Below are 27605 nucleotides of genomic sequence, written 5' to 3'. Positions count from 1 at the left end.
GATTCACCGTTCATGTATGCTCTCTAACTTCTTTCTTGTTTTCAGTTGTCCCTGAAACAACCCTCCATTGTCTTACTATTTCTCCTTCTTTTAGAGCATCCAAGTTTCATTTCGCTCTCACTTTACGTACATTCTCTTTAGCTTGACCTGCATTTCCGCTACAGTCAGGTTCTAGTCAGAATTATATGTCCGCTCCTGGATAAACTTTTGAGTTCCTCATGCTTGCCCAGTATGTATATAATCGATTTGGCCCATACTCGATGTCCATGTGTACCATCTTCTTTAATCATTTTCAGAGGGTGTATTTCCAACAACAAATACAAACGAGTTTTCTTTATGAAATTTGGTCATTCTTCTACTTCTTCCATTCCTCTGGCCAATGTCAAACTTTCGAAACAAATCTCCGTTTTTCCCTTCACCAACTACAACTTCCCACTCACCAATTCACTCTCATGCACATCTTTTTCTTCTCTCTCTCAACCAACGACTCAATTCTGCTCTTGCACTTTTGAATTTATCGTCACCGTGGTTGACATGCAGATCTGTATTAGAGGTGCATCTTTCTTGTGACCTTTCTATCTCAGCTACGTCCGTCTGCTTCATTATCATGCCCTTTACCTTCTCCCTTACCAAGGTACCTACTCCTGTCCTTCCGTTTTTCTCCTCACCTGAACAGACAAAATTGTACTCGTCACTTTGTAGGTCACTGTTTCCTCATCTCACGTCACACATTCGTGTTCCTCCATCACCTTTCGTACATTTTCAAGTTTGCTAGATTGTACCAGGTTGCGAACGTCCCATGTACCTATCGTCAGCTTTTTCTGTTTCCTCTTCTTTTACCTTGCTTTAATCATAAATATTTGTCTGAGTGATGTTAAATGATATTTTTACATAATGAAAGTATTATCTTCTCAATAACCTTCAAATTTTGAACTACACCTTCAACTTTTTAAAAAATGAATTAGTGAATTTACTCATTGCACGTATATTGCCTATGCCTACGGTCAGCTTCAGAACTCAAATAAAATTAAAATCAATTCATTTAATAGGATTAAACCTAAAATATCTGGTGCACCTATGTACCGCCGCAATATAATAAAACAGTTAATAGTTGATGTAGGATGAACGAGAACAGTGGCGTATTTAAGTTTACAAAATAATGACAAGTTTTATTAATCCTATTATAATTACAATTAACTAAATTTTAACAAAAATGAGAAATAAAAATCAGAAAAGACAAGGGGTTTGATTGGCAAAGCACACATAGGGGTGGAAGCCGTACAAATTTTGCACTGAACTAATCTCTTTTACAACGCAATCTGACTTCGCTTACATGAATCCACTGTGTGGCTCAACTCCATTCAAATGTAATCAACTGTGACCAAGTATACAACAACTAAGATTCACCTAAGAACAGGGAGCTCATAATACCATTTAACCAACCTACGATATTGCGGTAACACCTTATCCTTTCACCTTGATTCAGTAAGAAGCATAAAACGGCACGTTTAGGGTGAGGAACGGTGCGCTGCGCGTCCGCGAAGATTTTCAAAGTACTCGTTATTGCGTTTTGAATATCAGAAATTTGGAAACTTCGCTATCAGAGCCCTGAAATCCCGGCAAATTTGAGTCTGAGCAAACAGCTGACTCAGGACGAATAAGTTCACCCACGTGGCACACTATATGTCCGAGATGTATACAGTACCACTGTCAGTACAGTTGAAAAGTCCCACCTGCTCTTAGTATAGCGCAAGATATAGACCACTAAGTCTCACCCACTTGGGAAAGACCTCAAGATGTCCGACAGGGGAGAACCAGAAGAAGAAGAAGTGGAAGAAGAAGGTAAAGAATCACAACCACTTTCTACCAAGCGTTAGCATGGGAGGCGGAATAGCAGAAACGGAACCGCCCCCACGTGACATAAACCAATGGAAATATCCTCTACTTACTGATTCTCCCCTCTTGAGTGTCCCGCTTGCCTGGTAGTCAATTCGGACATAGCACCGGGATTCAGATGCGGGGGAGCAATCCTCCACTTTGCGTAGGCTGAGAGGAGCCAATGAGCGACTCCAGATCTCTCTTTTCAGAAGAAAAGGAGATTTTAAAACAGGGAGGCGTCGTTCACAGTGTAAGCATGGCCATGCTTTGTTAAAAAAACATCTACCTAGACGGTACCACAGTCACTCATTTATGGAGAGACCTAATCTTTCTGTGTCAATCATTTCCAATTTCTGAAAAAAGGCTATTCAGCTTCCCAGAAAATAGTGCCCATAAAGTGTATGTTTTGCTGCTCGAAAAAAGAATCTAGTGACTTCCTGGGATCAGGGTGATCGCAGTCTTGCCTCCACTAAACTCGTGCACCAGCCCCTGTGTCTGTATCATCTCAGGTTTTAACGTAAGAATGCAAGGAGTTTCCCACGATTGGCACAAAGGCTCAGTTTACAGCGGTCTCTTTTAAATGGCTTCCTCCACCCAATTTACGCCAACTGGCTGCCTTCGTGATGGACTCCCAACTGGCCCAGGTAAAATGGTTTGTGAACTGATGCCCTCCTATCTTACCCTAAGCAGAAGGAGGAGGGTGCTCGGCCATAAGTCCCTCTGTAGGTACAATCCACTGAGAACTGATTCCCAGAATCATTAGCATAGCTGGGTCGCTGCACTCAGTATTTGTGGCCTGCATTTCATGTCTCCCTGTTCTTCATCGTCCTACTATGGTCTCTCAGGTGCAAGTTCTCTTCAGGTCATGACCTAAAATATGAACGTTAATCTTACAGACAATGTTTTTAATATAAGGAAGTGGCGGGCCATCTCCCAATATCTCTCTTTTATACAATTTCTGCATAGGGACCGCCACATTTCAATAAAGATGCTAGTGTTACATGGAGCAGAAGACGATATGACACTTTAACTGGGTCTTTGAGAATGAAATGCCAGACTATAACATCTTTGCCAACCAAAAATACCACACTCTGTCTTTATCTCATTCAAGAAAGCTTCATAAACACACTCACAGCTGCACGTGTGCAAACGTTTTGTGATGTGCTGGGTGTCAGAATTGTTCCTGTAGATCCTCAGGTCTGTGACACACACTCCTGACAGTAAATACAATGACTGAACGGTTAAAGCTCATGCAGACAGTTTACTAGCCCCTCCACATCGAGGCTGGGGTAGAGATGATTGGTTTCCCTAACCATGATACAATATCACTGAACAGTGAGCATTCTATTTCTCAGAGATTTTCTTACCCGTGTTCAAGCATTCACAGTGATTCTATCTTCGACAGAGGCAATCACATGACAAATTCTATCCAAGGACGTAGCAAATCTAGGCAAGTAAAGTGTATGTTCTCTTGTCAATCATCGATTTTAGGTTATAGTGATCTCGTACTCCACCGACCGAGATGGCGCAGTGGTTAAGACACTGGACTCGCATTCTGGAGGACGACGGTTCAATCCCGCGTCCGGCCATCCTGATTTCGGTTTTCCATGATTTCCCTAAATCTCTCCAGGCAAATGCCGGATGGTCCCTTTGAAAGGGCACGGCCGACTTCCTTCCCCGCCTGATGCTTTCAGCTGTAGCATGTGCAACTTATCCACTCGCCACTAGCATGAGCGAAAGGGACGAGCGGGTCTCCGTGCACTTATGCCGTCTTTGACCTGCCCTAGTGTGGCTGCTGCCCTATTCCCTCTGTGGGAGGGGGGAGGGGGACTGGGGGCGTCTCCTTTAGCTGACAGTTGCTGATATGGATACGCAGCGATGTAGCATCAGCTGATCTATCAGTGATGTCACGCCGGCATCCGAACCCGAGATCTTGCTTCGTGAGAGTGAGCCTCCCTTACTAGCTCGCTGCTTGCCCAGCACCCAGATACGTCTGCTTCTTGCTCACAATTTGGAACACCATAGACCTTTGCACAAGGCTTAGCGAGCACTTTACTGCCGTTCTTTTACAATGAATGTTTACAAAAACATATACATAGAGAATCATATAAAAATATGAATTGCTTGTAGTTGAAGCTATACAATATGATTAATGCATAATAGTGCCTTACTGCTTTCTTTCATTTAAATAATGTTACTACAAAGATTCTTTCGAGAAAAATTGCAGACCTACACTAATCATTTTCAAGTGGTGAAGTTGTATTGCTGTAGTGTATGCCAGTAATTTGTTAGTTTCCTAACACTACTCATGCACCCCAATGGGCTAAGCCGGTACAGCCTCCTCATTCATAATTAAAGCACTCTCAAGCCAGACTACACCTAATTATATCCCACCCATTACCAAATCTAGCTACCTCTAACCCCATCTACTTTGCTCTGATCAGTACTTTGATACTTCTGCTTATGCCAACTTATTGGATGGTGACGTTGATGAGGATACCTGGAGTAGAATCTGGGTAGAATACTGCTCGCTGCCGTCTGCCCTTATCGTGCTGTCAGGATAGATTAGACTTCGGCACGAATTCACCTTTCCTTCTGAAGCTGACCAATAACTCTAAAAAATCGACATACACGGATCACCAAATAACGGCTGCTGCAAAGACGTAAAATACCCGTTTTTCTATAATTTGTTGTGCACAAGGATTCGTGAGTACCTTCCGTTTTCCTGAAGTTCCATTCTCCAGTTTCTTCTTATCATCTGAAAACGTCCTACCTTAACTCGCATTCCAGTTCTCACGCCACATAACACAAAACTTCACCGATGACGCGCCTCTGGTGCTAGTGATACACAATCGACATACCACAAGGCAAACATCATCGCTTTACTGGCAATAATCCATAACTGAAAACCACTGACGTAGAAGTGCCACCAGCGAAAAACATCGCACCATGGCGATTATTCGAAAGTGTAACCACACTCGAAAACCACCAACGAGAACGCAGCGCTCCACTGGTGGTAACCCTAATCGAACAACAGCGAGAAACAAAAGAAAAAAACGTACTCGACCCTCAGTACCCCTCTGGTCTGAACAGCCCATGTCCATGTCGCAACTTACACCTATCAGTATCGGTGACATGATGAAAATCATGCAAAGATCCACTATCGGATCGCAGATAAACTTCTGTGACACCACTATCGCCTTCTCGCATACTCCCCACTGGTAATGTACACAACATCAACGGAAGAGACCAGAGCCTTGCTATATTCCAAGACAAAATGTGAGAATTGTTGGGTCTCCAAGACTTGTGCAGTTATTTCTGTACCGAAACTGTAATTCTCACGTCGCTCCAACACATACCTTTGCTGTGGCGTGATAAACTACTAATACAACAATGTTCAAGTGTTAAACCGACCAGTTTTATGATAAACTTGAGAGGTTTCAGAAATAATCTCATTCCCAATCACGAAATAAATTTCCATTTGTGGAACATCATAGGATACCTGTAATACTCGAAATTGAGGTAAATTATCAAAGTGCAAATGCTCTACAGAAAACTACAGACGCAAACTACATTGATCAGATGCCACAGGTGGTGGCCTTATTCCCTAATTATAATAATAAATCATCCAAAAGATGTAAGTGCAAACAAATAAAGAACAATACACTAAATGAGTACATCAGTGAATCCAAAACAAATGAATCTTATCATTAAACTTTCAGTTTCTACGGGGCTTATGCTGCGGTTTCTGTTTGCGGGGTTAGGTGGTCTGGTTTCCACCGCAGCAGTCTGGAGATCACGTTGCGGACTTCGTCAACCAATTCCTCCATTATTCCTCGTTTGCCCTGAGTTCCGGACCGGCTGCTTGAAGTGGTTAGCCAGCCGGGGTGGCCGTGCAGTTCTAGACGCTACAGTCTGGAACCGCGAGACCGCTACGGTAGCAAGTTCGATTCCTACCTCGGGCATGGATGTGTGTGATATCCTTAGGTTACTTCGGTTTAAGTAGTTTTAAGTTCTAGGGGACTAATGACCTTAGAAGTTAAGTACCATAGTGCTCAGAACCATTTGAACCATTTTGAACTGGTTAGAATTTTTCTTTTCCTTTCTGTTGTTTTCTTGAAAGTTACCACCTTATATTCTCAGTCTGCTTCTATCATTCCCTGAGGCTGATTACTACATCTTTGGCCTTGATATTGGTTTCTTGTTGCCTAGTTTCTATTTGTATTTTGCCCGTCATTATTTCTACTTGAGGCACCTCGCGAATCTTTTTCATTACGTTTGATTCGCTCCTTAGCGTAGAGTGATTTTGAACGACTCTATTGTGTCATTACATTTGCCAGTGAGCAGTTACTGGTTCCGCAATTGTAGTTTCATGTAACAGTGTCGTATTATCTCCTTATCACTGTAAACATGGTACAGGCACTTGTTGAGAAGTGTCTCGATAGACTTTACCGGACTGTGGCACCCCGATGCTTCGTATTTCTTCCCTAATTCTGTTTAATTCTTTTTTTAGTGTTCTGGGACCATTAGGTATCTAGGAAACCCTCCCTGAATTCGCCGTAGCTGCGAAAGTTTCCTGCAACGCTACGCGTGTGCTCTGCTGCTGAATTTTCCAGGTATCCATAGACAAATTCCAGTATGTGTACTAGTGACGGCAATCCATTTTACGACGAATTGTTGTTGTGTTGTTGTTGTTGTGGTCTACAGTCCTGAGACTGGTTTGATGCAGCTCTCCATGCTACTCTATCCTGTGCAAGCTTCTGCATCTCCCAGTACTTACTGCAACCTACATCCTTCTGAATCTGCTTAGTGCATTCATCTCTTGGTCTCCCTCTACGATTTTTAGCCTCCACGCTGACCGCCAATGCTAAATTTGTGATCCCTTGATGCCTCAGAACATGTCGTACCTACCGATCCCTTCTTCTAGTCAAGTTGTGCCACGAACTCCTCTGCTCCCCAATCCTATTCAATACCTCCTCATTAGTTATGTGATCTACCCCTCTAATCTTAAGCATTCTTCTGTACCACCACATCTCGAAAGCTTCTATTCTCTCCTTGTCCAAGCTATTTATCGCCCATGTTTCACTTCCATACATGGCTACACTCCATACAAATATTTTCAGGAACGACGTCAAGACACTTAAATCTATACTCGATGTTAACAAATTTCTCTTCTTCAGAAACGCTTTCCTTGCCATTGTAGGTCTACATTTTATATCCTCTCTAATTCGACCATCATCAGTTAAATTGCTCCCCAAACAGCAAAACTCTTTTACTACTTTAAGTGTCTCATTTCCGAATCTAATTCCCTCAGCACCACCCGACTTAATTCGACTACATTCCATTATCCTTGTTTTGCTTTTGTTGATGTTCATCTCCTTTCAAGACACTGTCCATTCCGTCCAACTGCTCTTCCAAGTCCTTTGCTGTCTATGACCGAATTACAATGTCATCGGTGAACCTCAACTTTTTTTTTCTTCCCCATAGACTTTAATATCTACTCCGAATTTTTCTTTTGTTTCCTTTACTGCATGCTCAATACACACATTGAATAACATCGGGGACAGGCTACAAGCCTGTCTCACTCCCTTCCCAACCACTGCTGCCCTTTCGTGGCCCTCGACTGTTATAGCTGCTATCTGGTTTCTGTACAAATTGTAAATAGCCTTTCTCTCCCTGTATTTTGCTCCTGCCACGTTTGCCGGCCTCTGTGGTCGAGCGGCACTAGGCGCTTCAGTCTGGAACCGCGCGACCGCTACGGTCGCAGGTTCGAATCCTGCCTCGAGCATGGATGTTTGTGATGTCCTTAGGTTAGTTAGGTTTAAGTAGTTCTAAGTTCTAGGGGACTGATGACCTGAGATGTTAAGTCCCATAGCTCTCAGAGTCATTTGAACCATTTGAACCCCGCCACCTTTAGAATTTGAAAGAGAGTATTCCAGTCACCATTGTCATAAGCTTTCTCTAAGTCTACAAATGCTACAAACGTAGGTTTGCCTTTCCTAAATCTATTTTCTAAGATACGTCGCAGGGTCAGTATTGCCTCACATATTCCAACATTTCTACTGAATCAAAACTGATCTTCCCTGAGGTTGGCTTCTACCACTTTTTCCATTCGTCTGTAAAGAATTGGCGTTAGTATTTTGCAGCTGTGACTTATGAAACTGATAGTTCGGTAATTTTCACATCTGTTAACACCTGCTTTCTTTCGGATTGGAATTAGTATATTCATCTTGAAGTCAGAGGAAATTTCGCCTGTCTCATACATGTTGCTCACCAGATGCTAGAGTTTTTTCAGGACTTTCTCTCCCGAGGCTGTCAGTAGCGTTGTCTACTCCCGGGGCCTTTTTTCGACTTAGGTCTTTCATTGCTCTGTCAAACTCTTCACTCAGTATCGTATCTCATATTTCATCTTCATCTACATCCTCTTCCATTTCCATAATATTGTCCTGAACTACATCGCCCTTGTATAGACCCTCTATATACTCCTTCCACCTTTCTGCTTTCCCTTCTTTGATTAGAACTGTGTTTCCATCTGAGCTCTTGATGTTCATACAAGTGGCTCTCTTTTCTCCAAAGGTCTCTTTAATTTTCCTGTAGGCAGTATCTATCTTTCCCCTAGTAAGATAAGCCTCTACATCCTTGCATTTGTCCTCTAGCAATCCCTGCTTAACCATTTTGCACTTCCTGTCGATCTCATTTTTGAGACGTTTGTATTCCCTTTCGCCTGCTAGATTGTGGTCAGAGTCCACATCTGACCCTGTAAATGTCTTTCAATTTAAAACCTGGTTCCGAAATCACTGTCTTACCATTATATAATCTATCTGATACCTTCTACTATTTCCAGGATTCTTCCATGTGTACAACCTGCTTTCATGATTCTGGAACCAAGTGTTAGCTATGATTAAGTTATGCTCTGTGCAAAAATCTACCACACGGCTTCCTCTTTTATTTCTCTCCCCCAATCCATATTCACCCACTGTGTTTCCTTCTTTCCCTACTCTCGAATTCCAGTCACCCAATTTTCGTCTCCCTTCACTACCTGAATAATTTCTTTTATCTCATCATATATTTAAACAATTTCTTCATCATCTGCAGAGCTAGTTGCCATGTTGCCATGAAGTAGGCATGGGCTTCGTGTCTGTCTTGGCCACAATAATGCGTTGGCATGCTGTTGGTAGTGGCTTACCCGCACTCCTATTTTTTTATTCATTATTAAACCCACTCCTGCATTACCCCTATTTAATTTTGTATTTATAACCCTGTATTCCCCTGACCAAACGTCTTGTTCTTCCTGCCATCGAAATTCACTAATTCCCACTATATCTAACTTTAACCTATCCATTTCCCTTTCAATTTTGTAACGTACCTGCCCGATTAAGCGATCTGCTATTCCACGCTCCGATCCGTAGAACGCCAATTTTCTTTCTCCTAATAACGGCATCCTCTTGAGTAGTCCCCGCCCGTAGATACAAATGGGGGATTATTTTACCTCCGGAATGTTTTACCCAAGAGGACGCCATCATAATTTAATCATACAGTAAAGTTGCATGCCCTCGGAAAAAATTACGGCCGTAGTTTCTCCTTGCTTTTAGCCGTTCGCAGTACCAGCACAGCAAGGCTGTTTTGGTTATTGTTACAAGGCCAGATCAGTCAATCATCCAGACTGTTGCCCTTGCAACAACTGAAAAGGCTGCTGCCCCTCTTCAGGAACCATATGTTTGTCTGGCCTCTCAACAGATACCCCTCCGTTGTGGTTGTACGGCTATCTGTATCGCTGAGGCACTTAAACCTCCCCACCAACGGCAAGGTCCATGGTTCATGGACACTAAATTGTTATTTATTCGTCACACGACCGCTTTCGGGCTTGAGACCATCCTCAGGTGTTCATACATTCAGGTACACGTTTACATTGCTGGAGATCACTATATAAATACAAAAAAATATTTGCTGATGACTACACAGATACAAGTCGAACAACTGTAAGCGGCAAGCCACTTGTATCTCTTTAGTCAGCAGCAAACTATTTGTATGTATACAGTGATCTCCAGCAATATAAACATGTACCTGAATGTATAAACACCTGAGGGTCGTCATACGTCCGAAACCGGTCGTGTGACGAATAAATAATCTGTTATTGTGACTGGTACCTGTAATTTTTCTACACTCTATAAATATTTTAAGTCGAAATTCTTATAATTTTGCGACCCTGGTTGTCTCTAATTTGGCCGAGCGGTTAAAGGCGCTACAGTCTGGAACCTCGCGACCGCTACGGTCGCAGGTTCGAATCCTGCTTCGGGCATGGATGTGTGTGATGTCCTTAGGTTAGTTTGGTTTAAGTAGTTCTAAGTCCTAGGGGAATGATGACCACAGCAGTTAAGTCCTATAGTGCTCAGAGCCATTTGAATTTGTCTCTAATTTCTGGCCTTGTGCGCCTGATTTCATACCCGAACGACCCCTGAATGCTGTTATACTCTCGTCTTGTGTCATCAGAGTCATGCAGTAAAGTTTTCGTACGTCTGAGTCGCTCAATTGTTGTCCGACTCAGTACATAGTGCACCATGCGCCAGTGACTGTAAGCGCTTGGTCGAGAGCCGTACCCCGTTAAGCCCCGCTTCTGGCGTCTATCGATCTGCGCCTGGGATATGTATCCAGGTTGGGTTGCAAAATTTGGTCTTTGACATTCCTGATGATCAATGAACTTACGGTGACGTGCTGTTGCTTCTGGCTGAATTTCTACACGAGCAACGCGTTCACACATTTGTCTCACCTCATCCGCCAGCACATTCCGCTGGGCAGTGAGACGTGTTTGCTCGTCTTCAATTTATAACGTTTTTCCTTTGTCTTTTCAACTACTTTCTGTCCCTGTTTTCTGAGAAGAGAAATAGCCTTCTTGGTTGCACTCACTTCGACCTTCGTCGACACTATCGGATTTCGCACTATCTGGGCATTTTTTCGCGCATCTCGTGCTGCCAATCTGGCTATTTTAGCCCCACATTTTGACTCTACCGCTACTTACGCGTCTCCTCTGACATTTTCTTAGTGTCATCAAGCTCTGCTTTTAGATCCTTAACTTCATTCCTGTCATGATTTACCTTTTCGACAGACTCTTCAGCCCTTCATTCGTCGTTTCTCTTTTCCTCCTAGTCTAGTCACTTCTGAATTTAACTAATTTCGTTAACGTGGATCTCCTGTGTTTGGTCTTGTTCATGCTGTCTCTTTCCTTCCCTTTCTTGTCGTCTCTTCTGTGCCACTTGCATAAAACTGAATGATCGAGTATAACTGCGCAATTCCAGTAACGTACCCAGGACGAGATTCCCGCGGTTCAACTGCTCTGTGACGCCTTGGCCGCGAAATCAGACTGTTAAATTCTATCTGCACCACTTCCGTATTTACAGATCCTACATGACCTGCCGCCACGATATCCTTGATACTTTCATTGCTGAGTGAACTGAACCCTCTTCACCTAAGAATTTTGCATTTGGCATTTGCACCCTGTTTGCAGACTGATTGAAATGAACTTCTTACGCCGTTCTATCTTGTTCCGCATCCATAGCTGGCTCGTGTTCCATTTTGAACGACATTATTTTGCAGCCTTTCTCACTTTTCAAATGTGCTTTGCTTCTCGTAAGCATTAAAATCGATTTCTATTTCCGCAATTTTCCGACTTTAATGCATCACGTGCCACAACTCTACTCTGACCTTCTTTCAAATAATACACACACTTATGCCTGACCCCATTAAACAAACGTACTGTAAAATGTCGTACACATCCCAATAATCATAAAACCTTGCACGGCGTTGTTAGTAACGACGCAACATCAGACAAGTGGCACAGAAGTCACTGACAATACACAAGGAAAAGAAAAGGACAGAGATAATACACACACTGGAACAAAATGACTACAACATACTACACATAGCTGAGATACAACTCACAGCGCCAAACCACAGTCTAAATGTTCTCCGTGCACCATAGCCTAACTCCGTAAAACTAAAATTAAAAAAAAAACACACGCCTGTTTCGCAAGATAACCTACTGACTAACTCACAAAAAGGCCACAATTGGAGGGAATTGCCAAGGGACACCGATTACAAGACGTCGCTTGCTTTAATCACAATATCAGTGACGCGATATATTACTTTTATATGAAGGAAAGTGTTGTCTTCCGAATAACCTTCAAATTGTGAAACACGCCCTTAATTATTTTGTATTAGAATTAGGGAATTCACTCATTGCACTTTTGTTACCTATGCCTATGTTCAGTTTCAGAACTCAACAAACAATTTAATTAATTTCATAAGATTGAACCTCAAAAGCTGATATACCCATGTACCACCTGTGTGGGGACATTAACATCACCACTAATATCATAAATGAATTCAGCAGCACCTTCCTAAACATCCTTCAAAGATTTGACATGTCCCTATTGGTCAATAGTGCTGCAAGGGTTACTACAATGACTGCATCAGTAATTTACCATGTGGCCGCAAATAGGACAGGAAAAAATGTAGCTGTAAACGTTCTCCGATATCACACCATCTCTGTCAAATAACAACACTGAAATCAGGCATCGAATCATTCCCTAAACTACAAGCCTACAAAGGACATCTATCAGAAATCAAAATAAAAGATTTTCTAAAGAATTAGAAAAACAAAGCTGGGATGGAGTGTATAAGGAAAACAATGTGAACATCATATTCTCTAAGTTCTCTACATTGTTTAAATTGAATTTTGAAAAGGCATTTCCAAAAGTATGCATGTCTGTATCAACATTGCACAAAAACAGATGGATAACAGCGGGTATTAAGAAGTCCTCCCAAACACTTAAACACATCAGTTCCATGGAAAAATTTCACAATGATCCAGAAATCTTAAATTTCTATCATAGCTACAAAAAGATCTACAGGATAGTTCTGATTGCTGCAAAACAGTCAATTACTGACAAAATAACATATATTGCAGAAAATAAAAAATGGCTCTGGGCACTATGGTACTTAACTTCTAAGGGTTGGGGATAAGATGATAAATGATCCACAACACTTAGCAAACTATGTGAATGAGCATTTTTCAAGTATTTCAGAGAAGTTACAGCAAAAATTCCTGAAAACAAATGTAACACCTGTAAATAATGTTATAATAAATACAGTTATATTTCTTCCAACCACAGAGAATGAAGTCAATAAAACTGCTGAAAAAGTAAAAAATAAAAAGTCAGTAGGCTTGGATGAAGTGCCAATGTGTGTGCTGAAATAATGCATAGGGATAATACAAGGTGCCTTAACAATTATTATAAATGAATCCTTCACATCAGGCACGTTTCCAGAGCAGTTAAAAAAGGGAAGAGCTGTACCTTTGCTTAAGAAAGGTAATGCAGAAGATATAGAAAATTACTAGCCCATTTCCCTGCTGTCAGCATTCTCAAAAATGATATAAGCAATTATGAAAGAAAGATTAATGAATTACCGGAATAAATACAACCTTCTAAGCGAATCAGAGTTTGGTTTTCGAAGTAGCAAAAATATGGAGTCAGCTATAGTAGAATTACAAATGTTGTACTTGATGCTCTTGATAAAGAGCGGTAGCTAATGACTGTTTTCGATCATACCTAGCAGATAGGGTTCAAAGAGTAGAGATAACAATACTTCAAATAGATCTAAACATTAAGTAAAACACTTATGAGAACCAAAATACATTAATACAGGGGTTCTGCAAGGTAGCATATTAGGACCAATGCTATTCCTGATATATGTCAATGACTTTCACAGTAGTGTTACTCATGGTGAAAAAATTCGCTTCGCTAATAACAGCAATATTATAGTCACTGAGAAGACAAGAAGACTCCTGAGAAAGCAAACGAAACTCTCAAGGATTTTATGATTGGTCAATAAGCAATAAAATGACATTGAACATAAAAAACTAATGCCATGAATTTCAGTTTGAAGAGGAAAACTGACAATGTTAAACTAAATGTAGGTGGCACCTCTATAGACTGGTAACAAATGCAAAATTTCTAGGAATGAATATTGATTCTCAGTTGCAGTGGTGAGAACACAAAGATTCTTGCAAACAGAATGTCATCAGCATGTTGTGCCATTAGAATCCTATCATCAGTGTTTAACTTGCAGTGTCTTTCAGTTACGTATTATTCATAAGTACATTCAATTCATAGCTATTTTTGGGGAGCATATGTACAAAATATGAACACAATTTTCAAACTCCAGGAAAGATCGATAAGAATAATAACCAAAAATACTAGTCAAGCTCATTGTAAAGATCTGTTCAAAACAATGGGGATTTTAACTGCTCCATGTGAATACATTTACCAGTCAGTTGTCCACATCAAAAACAATATTGGTAATTACTGCACAAACAGCTCCTTCCATGACCATGCAAGAAGAGATAACTCAACTTACATTTACCAAGAATAAATAAACATAAAACCCCAAACAGCGTTTTCTACCAGGGAATATAACTGCACATGTGTTACCGAAAGCGATTAAGGAAATTGTAAAAATATACTTATTTAAGAAGGCAGCTAAAAAGTACCTGTAATGCGAGACAGAGTAGGGGTTTGACAAAAAAAAACTTTTATACAAATAAATAATAATAATAATGATTATAAGATATCCATCATTCCACATAACACCTTTGCTTTATCTTTTTTCCCTTCTTGCCCCTTTCTAGAAATACTTACCCCAAGCTATGCATAGCACAATACTAACACCTCTTTCTCCTTGAGAGCTCAACGCCTCACTCATTATGGAGGGATGCTGACTGAGTTTTTCAGGGTAGCAAATGGGAAGTTGCAGTACAGAAAATGGCCCAGAGATCACAGTGTGTATGTGTGTGTGTGTGTGTAGTGGATGATGTGTTATGAAACAATGTGTGTATAGTGTGTGTAGTGGCTGATAGTGAGATTTGAGTGAACAGTGTGGTATTATGTTGTATAATAAGTTATTTGTAAAAAAAAGTGAGTAAATCTAATTATTGTCTCTAACTAGAAGTCTGTAAATATATGTGTATACGAATTAGCTTATTTTAGATTGGTCTAAAGTTGTAAATACTTTGGAATGTCCTATATCCTTATAAAAAGAGACCTATGTATTGTTAAAGCTACTGCTTCTACTAATAATAACAATACAATAAAACAGTGAATAACTGTGGGAATATGAGTGAGAGCAGTGGCGTGTTTAAGTTAATAAAATATTGACAAGTTTTATTAATCTTTTTATAACTACAACTAGCTAAACCTTAACAAAAATTAGAAACGGAAATCCGAAAAGAGAGTGGCGTTTCATTGGCAAAGCATACATAGGGGAGGAGGATGTAAACATTCGCCCTGAATTAATCTCTCCTACAACGCAATCTGACTTTGTTTACATGAATCCACTGCGAGGCACAACTGTATTCAAATGGAAACAGCTATGGCCAGGTATACCATTACCAAAGTTCACTTGAGAACATGGAGCTGTGAATATCATTTAGCAACTCTATACCGGTGCAGCAATACCTTACCCTTTCACCTTGATTCAGGCAGCAGTAGGAAATGGCACGGTGTGAGTGAAGAGTGGTACGCTTGTGGCAGCTGTAATGCTCTCATGGAATCCACTACAATTATCAAACTACGCGGTCTGGCGTTCTGATTATCAGAATGCGGTAAACTATCAGAGCTCTGATATCCCAGCAAACATCAGTGTGAGGTGCACCCGTTCATGGACTGGTCAAACCAATTTGACTCATAGGCTCAAAGTGCTGCTGGAATTGTCAAACGTCAGACGACAAACTATAAGTTCACCCTCGTGACACACGATCTGTCCGAGATGATATGCAGTTCTACTGCCGGCACAGTTGGAAACTGCCACTGGCTCTTAGTCTACCACAAGATATAGACTGTAAGTCTTAATCTCTAGGGAAAGAGATGAAGTTCTCCATGAGGGGAGAACCAGAAGTAGAAGAAGGCAATGAATCATAACCACATTCCAGCAAGCCATGGTATGGGACCCAAATTAGCAAAAACAAAACCGCCCCTATGTTACACAAAGCAGTTGAACTATCCTCTAGAGGGTTATTCTCTACTTTTGACTGTTCTGTTGGCCTGGTAGCCAATCCATACACAGCACCAGGTTTCCCACGCTGAGGGAGCAAGCATCCACTTTTCATAGCCTGAGAGGAGCCAATGAGCGACTCCAAAACTGTCTTGCATAAAAAAAGGAGATTGTAGACTAAGGAGGCGTCGTACTGACGGTAAGCATGGTCATGATTTGTCAAAAATCATCTACCTAAATGATATAGCATTCGCTCGTTTATGGATGGACCTAATCTTTCTTGGCTGACCATTTCCAATTTCTGAAAGGAGGCTATTCAGCTTCCCAAAGAGCTGCCCATAAAATATATGTCCCATGAAATATATGTTTTATGCCACACACTAAATGAATATGGTAACTTTCTGGCATCAGGGTGATTATAGCCTTGCCTGCACAAAACTCCTGCACCAGCGCCTCTGTCTGTGTCGTCCCAGATTCTGACACGAGAATGCACAGAGTTTTATGACCTTCCTACCACTTGCACAAAGGGCCAGTTTACAGCAGCCTCTCGTAAATGGCTCTACACTTTCCACTAACTGGCTGTCTTCGTGATGGACTGTCTTGCAATCTGGCGCCCTCCTGTCTTACCCTTAGCAGAAGAAATAGAGTGTTATAGCCAGAAAAGCCCTCTGCAGCTCTGCGTTGCTTCCCAAAATCATTAGCACCGCCAGTGTTTATAACCTCCAGTTTACCTCTCTCTTTGTTCCCCATCGCCTCCATTATAGTCTCTCTACAGGTTACATGTGCAGTTACAAGAACATTCTGCCCACAGTCACCTTCTGTAAAAAGCCATTAACCACATGCAGCAAATGTAGTATTGCTGAACACCTAGGTCGTGAAGTAAAATATATAACATTAATCTGACTGACAATGTTGTTCAGGTGAGAGTGTGGTGTGCCACCTCGCATTGTCATTGTATTGTAATATATGGAACTGGGGACCTAGAAACTACAGAGAGGCTTCGTCGCCGCCGTAGCTGTCAGTGGTTCACAACCCCAAGACAGGGTACAGCAGTCCACTCACCCCACTGCCGCCCCACACCGAACCCAGAGCTATTGTATGGTTCGGTCCCCAGTTCCCCCCCCCCCCCCCCCCCCTGGGAACGTCTCACACCAAACGAGTGTAACCCCAATGTTAGCTTTGTAGAGTAACTATGATATACGCCTACGTGGAGATAGTGTTTGCGCAGCAATCGCAGAATAGTATAACTGAGGTGGAATAAGGGGAACCAGCCCGAATTGGCCGAGGCAGATGAGAAACCATTTTAAAAACCATCCTCAGACTCGCCGGCACACGGGACCTCGACAATAATCCCCCGGCGGTTTCGTGCCAAGGACCAGCTAGTCTTCCAACAGGGAACGTAGTGCGTTAGATCGCACAGCTAACCTGGCCGGCCTCATTGTCTTTACTCATAACATTACTTGATGTACTGCCCTCCTGGAGACCCAACTGAGAAGACATTTTACCTCCAGTGTAATTATTCTGCACATTGAGAGTTATGTCAAGTGCACCTTGGGAATAGTGATGTTCTGGCTAACCATAGCTTTCCACATATGATATCCGCTTTCCAATTTGGGTGAGATGCTACTTGCAGTCGCTTGCTCTGAGTCACACAATGGATTTGCGTCTTGGTCGGCGGGAAGTATTTAATATCAGACCTGCCAAATGTGTCTGGGAGGCATTTCCCGATCCGTAGCCAGTACCTCTAATCTATATCGTAAGTACCATTCGATTCTGTAGGTTTGGGTTGGAAGTGAATTTATTTTCGCTTTAGTATCTGAAGCTGCTATTCTTTACACTACTGAGGCCTGTTAACGACAGTCTACGAGCCGATTATTCGTGTTCTGTACCTAGAGGTAGAGGGGTGTCAGTAAAGTCGTTCATTTGAATCGGCGTGCTTTGAGGAGATAGTATGCTATTTTAGAAATATTGAGTGATTTTTAGTTTTGGACTTAATGATTATGCTTAATTAAAGAATCGGGGGTACATGTAATGGGAATGTGAGATCATAAATATTATTATGCATGTATTTCAGCCGACAATCATGGAAGTGGATGTGGTAAACATGGTTCTGGTAATAAGAGGGCAAGAGCAATGGAGATGGCGAAGGTGACTCAAGGAACTATGCGCAATGCAAATTTTTCTATACAATCTGCAGGATAAGACAAACCCCTTTGGAATGCCCGAGAGGGACTTCATGGCCACACACAGACTGAGCAGGGAGGCTGCCCGTAATTTGGTGGAGGAAATGAAGCCACACATGAGAGCCCACAAAGAGCTACAACCATATCTTTGCACCTGAACTTATACACTCCTGGAAATTGAAATAAGAACACCGTGAATTCATTGTCCCAGGAAGGGGAAATTTTATTGACACATTCCTGGGGTCAGATACATCACATGATCACACTGACAGAACCACAGGCACATAGACACAGGCAAGAGAGCATGCACAATGTCGGCACTAGTACAGTGTATATCCATCTTTCGCAGCAATACAGGCTACTATTCTCCCAAGGAGACGATCGTAGAGATGCTGCATGTAGTCCTGTGGAACGGCTTGCCGTGCATTTCCACCTGGCGCCTCAGTTGGACCAGCGTTCGTGCTGGACGTGCAGACCGCGTGAGACGACGCTTCATCCAGTCCCAAACATGCTCAATGGGGGACAGATCCGGAGATCTTGCTGGCCAGGGTAGTTGACTTACACCTTCTAGAGCACGTTGGGTGGCACGGGATACATGCGGACGTGCATTGTCCTGTTGGAACAGCAAGTTCCCTTGCCGGTCTAGGAATGGTAGAACGATGGGTTCGATGACGGTTTGGATGTACCGTGCACTATTCAGTGTCCCCTCGACGATCACCAGAGGTGTACGGCCAGTGTAGGAGATCGCTCCCCACACCATGATGCCGGGTGTTGGCCCTGTGTGCCTCGGTCGTATGCAGTCCTGATTGTGGCGCTCACCTGCACGGCGCCAAACACGCATACGACCATCATTGGCACCAAGGCAGAAGCGACTCTCATCGCTGAAGACGACACGTCTCCATTCGTCCCTCCATTCACGCCTGTCGCGACACCACTGGAGGCGGGCTGCACGATGTTGGGGCGTGAGCGGAAGACGGCCTAACGGTGTGCGGGACCGTAGCCCAGCTTCATGGAGACGGTTGCGAATGGTCCTCGCCGATACCCCAGGAGCAACAGTGTCCCTAATTTGCTGGGAAGTGGCGGTGCGGTCCCCTACGGGACTGCGTAGGATCCTACGGTCTTGGCGTGCATCCGTGCGTCGCTGCGGTCCGGTCCCAGGTCGACGGGCACGTGCCCCTTCCGCCGACCACTGGCGACAACATCGATGTACTGTGGAGACCTCACGCCCCACGTGTTGAGCAATTCGGCGGTACGTCCACCCGGCCTCCCGCATGCCCACTATACGCCCTCGCTCAAAGTCCGTCAACTGCACATACGGTTCACGTCCACGCTGTCGCGGCATGCTACCAGTGTTAAAGACTGCGATGGAGCTCCGTATGGCACGGCAAACTGGCTGAGACTGACGGCGGCGGTGCACAAATGCTGCGCCGCTAGCGCCATTCGACGGCCAACACCGCGGTTCCTGGTATGTCCGCTGTGCCGTGCGTGTGATCATTGCTTGTACAGCCCTCTCGCAGTGTCCGGAGCAAGTATGGTGGGTCTGACACACCGGTGTCAATATGTTCTTTTTTCTATTTCCAGGAGTGTATTTGTTTAGCATGCCTTGGAATGTCTATATCAGTTGAAGAGTCCTTATCAAACATCACATGCAATGGTTATTTTTTATGCCTTCTGACTACTCTTAACTCCTTGTTAGATGGGTCTGATCAAAACGGGGTATGGACTAACAGTTCAGATCCAGGAACCTCACAGCCGTCTTAAGGTACACTGACAAAGTTATGAGGGCTCTTCATGTGGCCTGCTATCGAAAGCAATAATGGGAACGTGTCTGATAGTCGCATCAGCTGTCCACTTCGGGTGTCAGGCACTGTTTGCGTCTCGGTACCAGATATGCTGTCTTTCGGTCATCATGCCCGCAGCTGTGTTCACTCGTCTTTGATTGGCTATTCCTGAAATTTATTAATTCTATGAGTGCCCACACACACAACCCTCCACATAGAATTAATTAATTTCAAGCATAGCTATAACAGTTTCCAAGTCGTAATTTTTACTTAAATAATTTGTCTACATTAAGCTGTACATAGTTCGAGATAACAAAATATGAAAGTAAACAATTACTATAAAAACATAACACACCAGCAAAACTACACCATGTGGTAAAAAGGTATGAATGCATAATTCTTTGTGTCCTTCAGAAATCTGTAATTACTGTTTAAAAACTCATATTTACATGTATACAAACAGTAAATAACATTCTTTATGTTAGTAGCTATAAAATAAAAACCCTTTGATGATGCTGCAACTACAGTGAAACATGTTTGGGGTGAGAAAGAAAACTGTGTTTTGCTAAACGTGGACACCATGCAAAAACATATTTATTGTTAAAGCAAACACGAGCAAAAGAGCTTCAACTTCAAGATGATTACTTAAGATCTTAACCTGCAGAGTATAAGGGAACAATGCTTCTCTCTTCTGTTGTTTATGTAGCGTTGCAAGTGTGAGTGATGGAAAACACGAGGGCACCCAACCATCGAGCTACGAGCTCCAACTGCATAACATCGTCACTTTGACTACCTCACGTTCCCTACCCGCTCACACTCACTATGGGGCCTTCCATTCTGTTTTGCACAAGCCCCTGGAAAATCCGTCACGACATCCTTCCTTATATGCTACTTGATATCTATCTGAAGTTCATATGTTTCAAATGGCTCTAAGCACTATGGGACTTAACATCTGAGGTCATCAGAACTAATTAAACCTAACTAACCTAAGGACGTCACACACATCCACGCAAGATTCGAACCTGCGACCGCAGCAGCAGCGTGGTTCTGGATTGAAGCGCCTAGAACCACTCAGTCTTTCTGAAGTTTTGTTTGCTAAGTCTTTAACTATACGACACTGTTCAAGTGTGTGGTCTCACCTGACAATGTTACAGGAAAAAAAATCTACCTAGATTTCTTTTTAATCAATAGCCTGTTGACAAAATATAAGTAGATTTCGAAAATTGACGTGATCGAACTCCTGATGCATCGAAAAACAGACTGGATTAAATGTGTGATGCTGAAATATTTTTAGAACACTAACCTGTGATATCACAGACTCTCCATCAAACCATTCCTAGAACTTACGTGAGAGTTCCCAGCAGCTCCATATAATCTGAACTCCCGTTACTGTTTCTAGTTGTGATTCATTTACATGTTCAATTCTTACTTTGTGCGCATCCACTGTTGTACTCGCTCTCACTGTGCTAAAGCGGAGTTTGCAAGGTAACACCTTTTACCCATATTTATGGATGAAAAACCCATCGGACGACGACTGTATAAGAGACACATATAGTCAGCTTCTGACGAAAGAGATGGATAATCGAAAGGCAAATTTTAACTCAAACATGGCGCAGTTGAACATAGAGCAAATAAATGATATCATTTCTATGACCTTTTATTTTTACACAGAAAGTGTGTAATTTTCTTAACGTGTGTCGTTTCAATATGACGTGGTGCTGGTAAACAGCCCCAAAATTATTCAGAAATGCTTTACCTCATTAATCCTGTTCCTTGGCAACTTCAGTTGCTCATTAAGTGCTCTTAGAGTTTTACCCGTTGGACATATGAATTTGTTTTATTTTATTTTTTGCTCCGCCATAAATTTCCCCATATATAAATTTGGGACTCGTAATCGCAAAAACATGCTTTAGAACTCGAACATGGGTTTACCTTTGTTAATGTCTTGCCTATATTCTTTCATGTCTAGACCTATAGGGCTCTACTCAAGAAGTGGTAGGGCATAAAAATCCTTCCTATTTATTTATTTATGCATTTATTTTACCTGGCAAGATTAGGGCTTTCAGGCCCTCTCTTACACCTAACCAGGTATACTCAGATTGAACGAGTTACAGTTTCTACATAACATTAAGGACATATAACGTATTATGCAGTATTGATGTTAAAGAAAAAAAATAGAGATTATAAAAGTAGTACAATGATAATTATAACCATCAAAAATACTTATAACAATCAAGAATAATAATGATAATGATAATAATAATAATAATAATAATAATAATATTAATAGTGACTATGTATATGAAAGTATACTTTTCTTTTGTGAATGTCAGTCCCATTGTTACTTGGGAATTTTCTCGTTATATTCTTGCAGCTTGTGAGTTATTCTCATTGAGCAGAGACATAAGACGATATAACGGGGTGAAAGAGATATATAAGAGGTAGATAGGTACTATTTGTCATGCATTTTCTAGTTGATCTCCCCCAAAAAAAGACTGGAACAAAACATGACAGTGTGCAATCGCATTCCACTGGACCATCTGTTATTTCCTAGGGATATAAGACTGGGGAAATTTTAATTGCCTTTGCAATCGTTTCGTTGAAAGCCCCTAACAGCGTTTCGCAGGAATAATTCCCTCTCTCAAGGTTCCTATATAAGATCTTTAAGCTCTTCCCAACATTATGATCTTGGCTGAATCAGAGAACCAAGGCTGTATCACGACCCCCTTACATTACTTCCATGTCATCCGTTCGCTTGGACTATCGAAAATCCAGAGTGGATCGCTCAAGAAACCGTAACTGATCTTCAATCTTACACTTTCGTGTAGAGAACTGCGTTACCAATAAGAAATCTGGGTGAACAATTTCACCGTCTAACAGCACTTTGCTTAAAATAACCTTCCCTTACCCCACCCCAGGGGAATCTAACACACGTAATTAGTCTCTCACGACGACATTCATGGCTATAACGTTATCGGTGTACTAACATTGCATTCTTATATATCTTAAGCTTTGATCACTTATAGATCCGTATTCATCTGTAGAAGACTGTAACGATGAAGAACTGCAATTTATAACATTCCTGCCCTTGTGTTTCTATACAGAGCTACAGTTGCGCCAGTCATCTCTTGATGACGACAATGAAGGAAGTTAACGAAAGCTTGAGATACAATTTAAATCATGATTGGCAAGGAAAGACAGAGATGTTTGCGTAGACCCCCATGACTTTCATTAATTTGTTTTCAATTCTATATCGTCTCAATTTGCTCCCCCAGTTTTCTATAAATGAATAATTTACTGTGCTGCTCGATTCTCTTCCATATTATTAATTTCTACATACTTTTCCCAGCCCGTATTACAGTCTGTAGTTCAAAAGTTGTATATTTGTTTTGAATTTTGTGAAATTCGAGCAAGGAAACGAAAACTTGATAGGTGGTTAAGTTTGTAAAGTATGTCGAACGCGGTTCTCAGATTAATGGCATTACAGTATAATAGTATGTGCTTGTATGAGTGCCCTATGTACAGCTGAAGATACGATTTACTAATTTTCTTACGATTTATGTGACTGTTGGTTAGCTGTATTGTTTGAATCAAACTAATTTGGCTGAATACTTCAGTGTCTTGATCTGTGAGAGAATATCGGAATATATCATACGATATTGTAGTAAAGGCTAGGTTTCTATGTGTTAATCTGGTCGCAGAAATTTTAGCTGTCCTGACTAATTCATCAGTTAGACAGAGCACAGTAGCTTCACTACTGTTGAACACAGTGAAAAGCAGGAGAATTTATTCATAAAATTTGAAATAGTCTCCACAAATGCTGATCAGATGGCTCATTAAAACAAAGATACGCTATAGCTGTGTATTGTCAATTTTTTCATCTATTTACATTATCATCAGTTGAACTCACAACCTAAAACTATCTGATAGATGTGGTGTCAGTGTACGATTTTAAAAGAAATAGATTTCCTCTCCCGGCAATAAATTAAACAAAAACACTCTTTTTTCCTCTAGGAGACATTGCTGATTTTGATAGTATCCTATTTCCCCCTTAACTAGTCAATATCTCAAGATGCCACGAGGAGTGGCCTTGTGTTCTGGGGCGTCATGTCCCGGATTACGTGGCCCCTCCCTCCGGAGGTTCGAGTCCTCCCTCGGACATGGGTGTCTGTATGTGTTGTTCATAGCATAAGTTAGTGTAAGTAGTGTGTAAGTCTAGGGGCCGATGACCTCAACAGATGGCCCCTTAGGAATTTACACACATTTGAACATTTATTTCAAGATGCCAATCATCAATCAAGGACAAATATTTAGCAAAACTTACATGGAAGTGGAGATTTAATGGAGCTGCTTTTTAAGAAGTACCAAGTATCTTGAAAGCTGAGACGCGTAATGCATTACAGCAGTAAACAGTAATTGCTGGAGTTATCTCACATTTAGATAATCTTGTCAATAATCGAAACTGTGCTACTTGAATGGTGTTATGAGCTCCTGTTTTGCGTTACGATTTCTGGGACTGAGCTTTTAAAGGCGGAAATTAAACTTTCCAGTAATTTATAGGGACCGCAGTAGTTTCGAAATATTCCAATAGCATTTCATTTATTGATGTATCGCCTACTAAAAATAGAAGCTTTGTGTACCTGTATACTATTAGCTTGAAGTAATCTGCTGCAAATTAATTTTTTACCCAGTAATCATACACATCATTGCACACTACATTGCAATTTTTTTGGTCTTCAATTGGACGATATATAATATATTGTTTTCTGCATACAGCTGTGTGTGTGTGTGTGTGTGTGTGTGTGTGTGTGTGTGTGTGTGTGTGTGTGTGTGTGTGTGTGTGCGGAGAGGAAGAGGGAGGGAGAGAGACAGGTAGACTAGAGAGAGAGAGAGAGAGAGAGAGAGAGAGAGAAAGAGAGAGAGACAGCAGAAAGAATGAGAGAGGGTAAACGTGGCTGATCAAATTAAAAACTCAGTTTTAATTGAGATACAAAAGAGATCAATTCCTATTTGTTTCATGTTACAATTTAATATTTAATAACTTCATTATTTTTCTACGTAGCATTGGTACCAACAACAACAATACAATCTAAATCCCTAAGAACTGGATAAAATATTATCTCTATCTTTAGACTCAGAACGATGAACCACTAAAAAACCATTGAATGCTGTTTTCAAATGGTGGGCTTGAACACATGTTGGTCCACGTAAATTAATTGATTGCCATGAAACCAGCCATTTAAATAGATATATAAATAACTTAGTCAACGGTGTGGAATGGTTAACCAGCCATTGTCATAGGTTGATAAATAATCTGACAGATGCAGTGTAACAATTATTGTCGTTTTGAATTACTGAAGCCTTGTATCCTCGTAAACACATTAAATACTTGCGGAACATTTATTATGGTGGGTATTTTGATGAATCACTGTCAGTTTCTGCACCAGTATTTGATAACCCGCATGTCTTCCTAAAATCTGCAACAACTTCTTTGTAATGTGACCTGTTTATCTGTAACTACAACGTTTCAGCGATGCTCTACACTTATATTTTTCTAAATAGGGTTCAAAGCCATGTATGAAGTTTTGAAGAACAATATTTTCGCATTGAATTGTCACTATGGTGAAAGCCGAAATCAAGAGCGCCTAAAACAGTGACTGGTAATTGCAAAAAAGATCTTTCTCTAAAAAAGTTAAATTGTTGTTGGCGAATTTTGTTTTTACCCATTATAAATCCAAGTGTTGCGAAGTCAGCTTATATGGAAATGATACTTGTACGATAAGTAGCACAGTCAAGAGTACAAGCTCCTCGAGTGCCACGTCCAGAAGATTGCTGTAGACTGAATGTGAAGATCGAGTAATAAATTAAATGCATCAAATTGGAGTGAGTAGAGAGTTTTATTGGATAACTTGACTAAAAGTATCAATTGATTGATGGGGCACATCCTGTGACACAAACGTATGTTCTAATTTCACTCAGAACAACTGCAATTGCGACATTATGTTCACTTTAAAATGAAAGAGTGTCTGCACACATGTAAAAAGTCGAAACGTAGTTATTCATATATTTGCGTGCAGAGGTTTTTGAAACTGATGTACAATTGTTAAATTTCAGTAGATAAACCGTATTTGTGTCATAAAATGTTTACGTATGCCAAAAGATTTTCTAACCTTTTTGCATGTATGTAGGCATGATACTTTCAATTAGAAAATGACCATGCACTCAAAATTGTTTCTTTTGAAAGACCTAAATGAAAATGATATTGCCAAAGATGGAATCTTTCGTAAAAAAAAAAAACAAAAAAAAAAAAAACTGCGAGAGGATACATCGGAAACCGGGGAATTATTTTTTTCAAACATTCATGAATTCAAAATAATTACGTTCTACGTTTATCAACACAGCCATTCGTTGTGAAATTCGTCGTACACGATAAATTTCGTAGTACCTCTCAGCGAGATAGCCAGTCGTTGTATTTACTGTTGATTCAAGTGATGAATGCTACCTGTAGGATGTACATGTTTCTCATGTTATATTAGGAGGGCAGAAAAAAGCTGATTAAGAGCTGTAAAAAGTTTTTGGTCTTATTTAATATTCAAGAAGCAAATGACACATTCCTTCGAGAATCTGAAAATTAAAATTCTGAGTGATTTCTCATACTTTCTCCTCTGATCAAACTCTGTGATCATCCTCGCTGTACTTCGCTGTATTCGTTCGAAGACACCAGTTAATGTAATGAGCTGTTCACACGAGAAAATTCTTGTACAGAGTTGAATGAAAATACTGATGTTTCCAGCCTACATCTCAATTGCCATTTTCTTACTTATAGTTGGACGTATGCCGTTGTCTACGTCATATCGCTAAAAATGGTTACATTTAATGAAATATTTGTGTGGTTAAAGTAACTGCAATTGTGTCTTATTAGTAATGAGGCAGCTTCATTTTAAGTGTTCCTGAAGAGCATTTTCTAATCGAGCTGTTGGCGTCGTATGGACATATGTTCTTCGGCTAGCCCAAGTCTGAGATGAGTCGAAGTTTTTTCCTAACTGCTGTACCGAAGTGCTCTACATCTAATACTCAGAATATAATATGTGTAAAAATCGAACTGGTTTTCGCAAAAATGGCTTTTTATCTACTTACACAGTCAGACTCCCATTCTTCAATGACCGTAACTCAAGATATGCTTTTTAATTTTCTTCGGAGAGCAATTAACATTTTTGTGTAAAACAGAAAAGGATTTCCATAAGATTGAGAGAGGATAAGTTACTCTCTCACCTATTTTTCATAAAGACTTTGTTACAACGCTACGCAACTTGAGCGAGACTCTAGAAAGTTAACAGTCTGAGCAGGCGTTTATCTTTTAGAATCTATTTAATCCAATTTTTGCTGTAGTGGAAACTGTATTGAGGGGGAAGAACAAGAAAATGGTCAGTCGTCGCCAAAGTAAAGGTGATAACACATTCTAAATGCACAGAAGTTTGAAAACTGATATTCTGAATTACACACTCAAATCAATATAAAGCAGTAATTTTTCACTTGTCAGCCACAGAGTTCATGAATAATACATATAATATTTACAGACTGGGGTTCAAATTCATTAATTTATTTCACACAAACAAATTCAAAACCTACAATTCAGCAGGTCTAGGGGCCACCACATGTATATATAATTCAATTTGTAAAACAATCACAAAATCACTGCTTACTAAACAAAACTATT

The sequence above is a fragment of the Schistocerca gregaria genome, chromosome 1, assembly GCF_023897955.1.
Source record: "Schistocerca gregaria isolate iqSchGreg1 chromosome 1, iqSchGreg1.2, whole genome shotgun sequence".
Taxonomy (NCBI): Eukaryota; Metazoa; Arthropoda; class Insecta; order Orthoptera; family Acrididae; genus Schistocerca; species Schistocerca gregaria.
Note: the sequence above shows the minus strand (reverse complement) of the source record.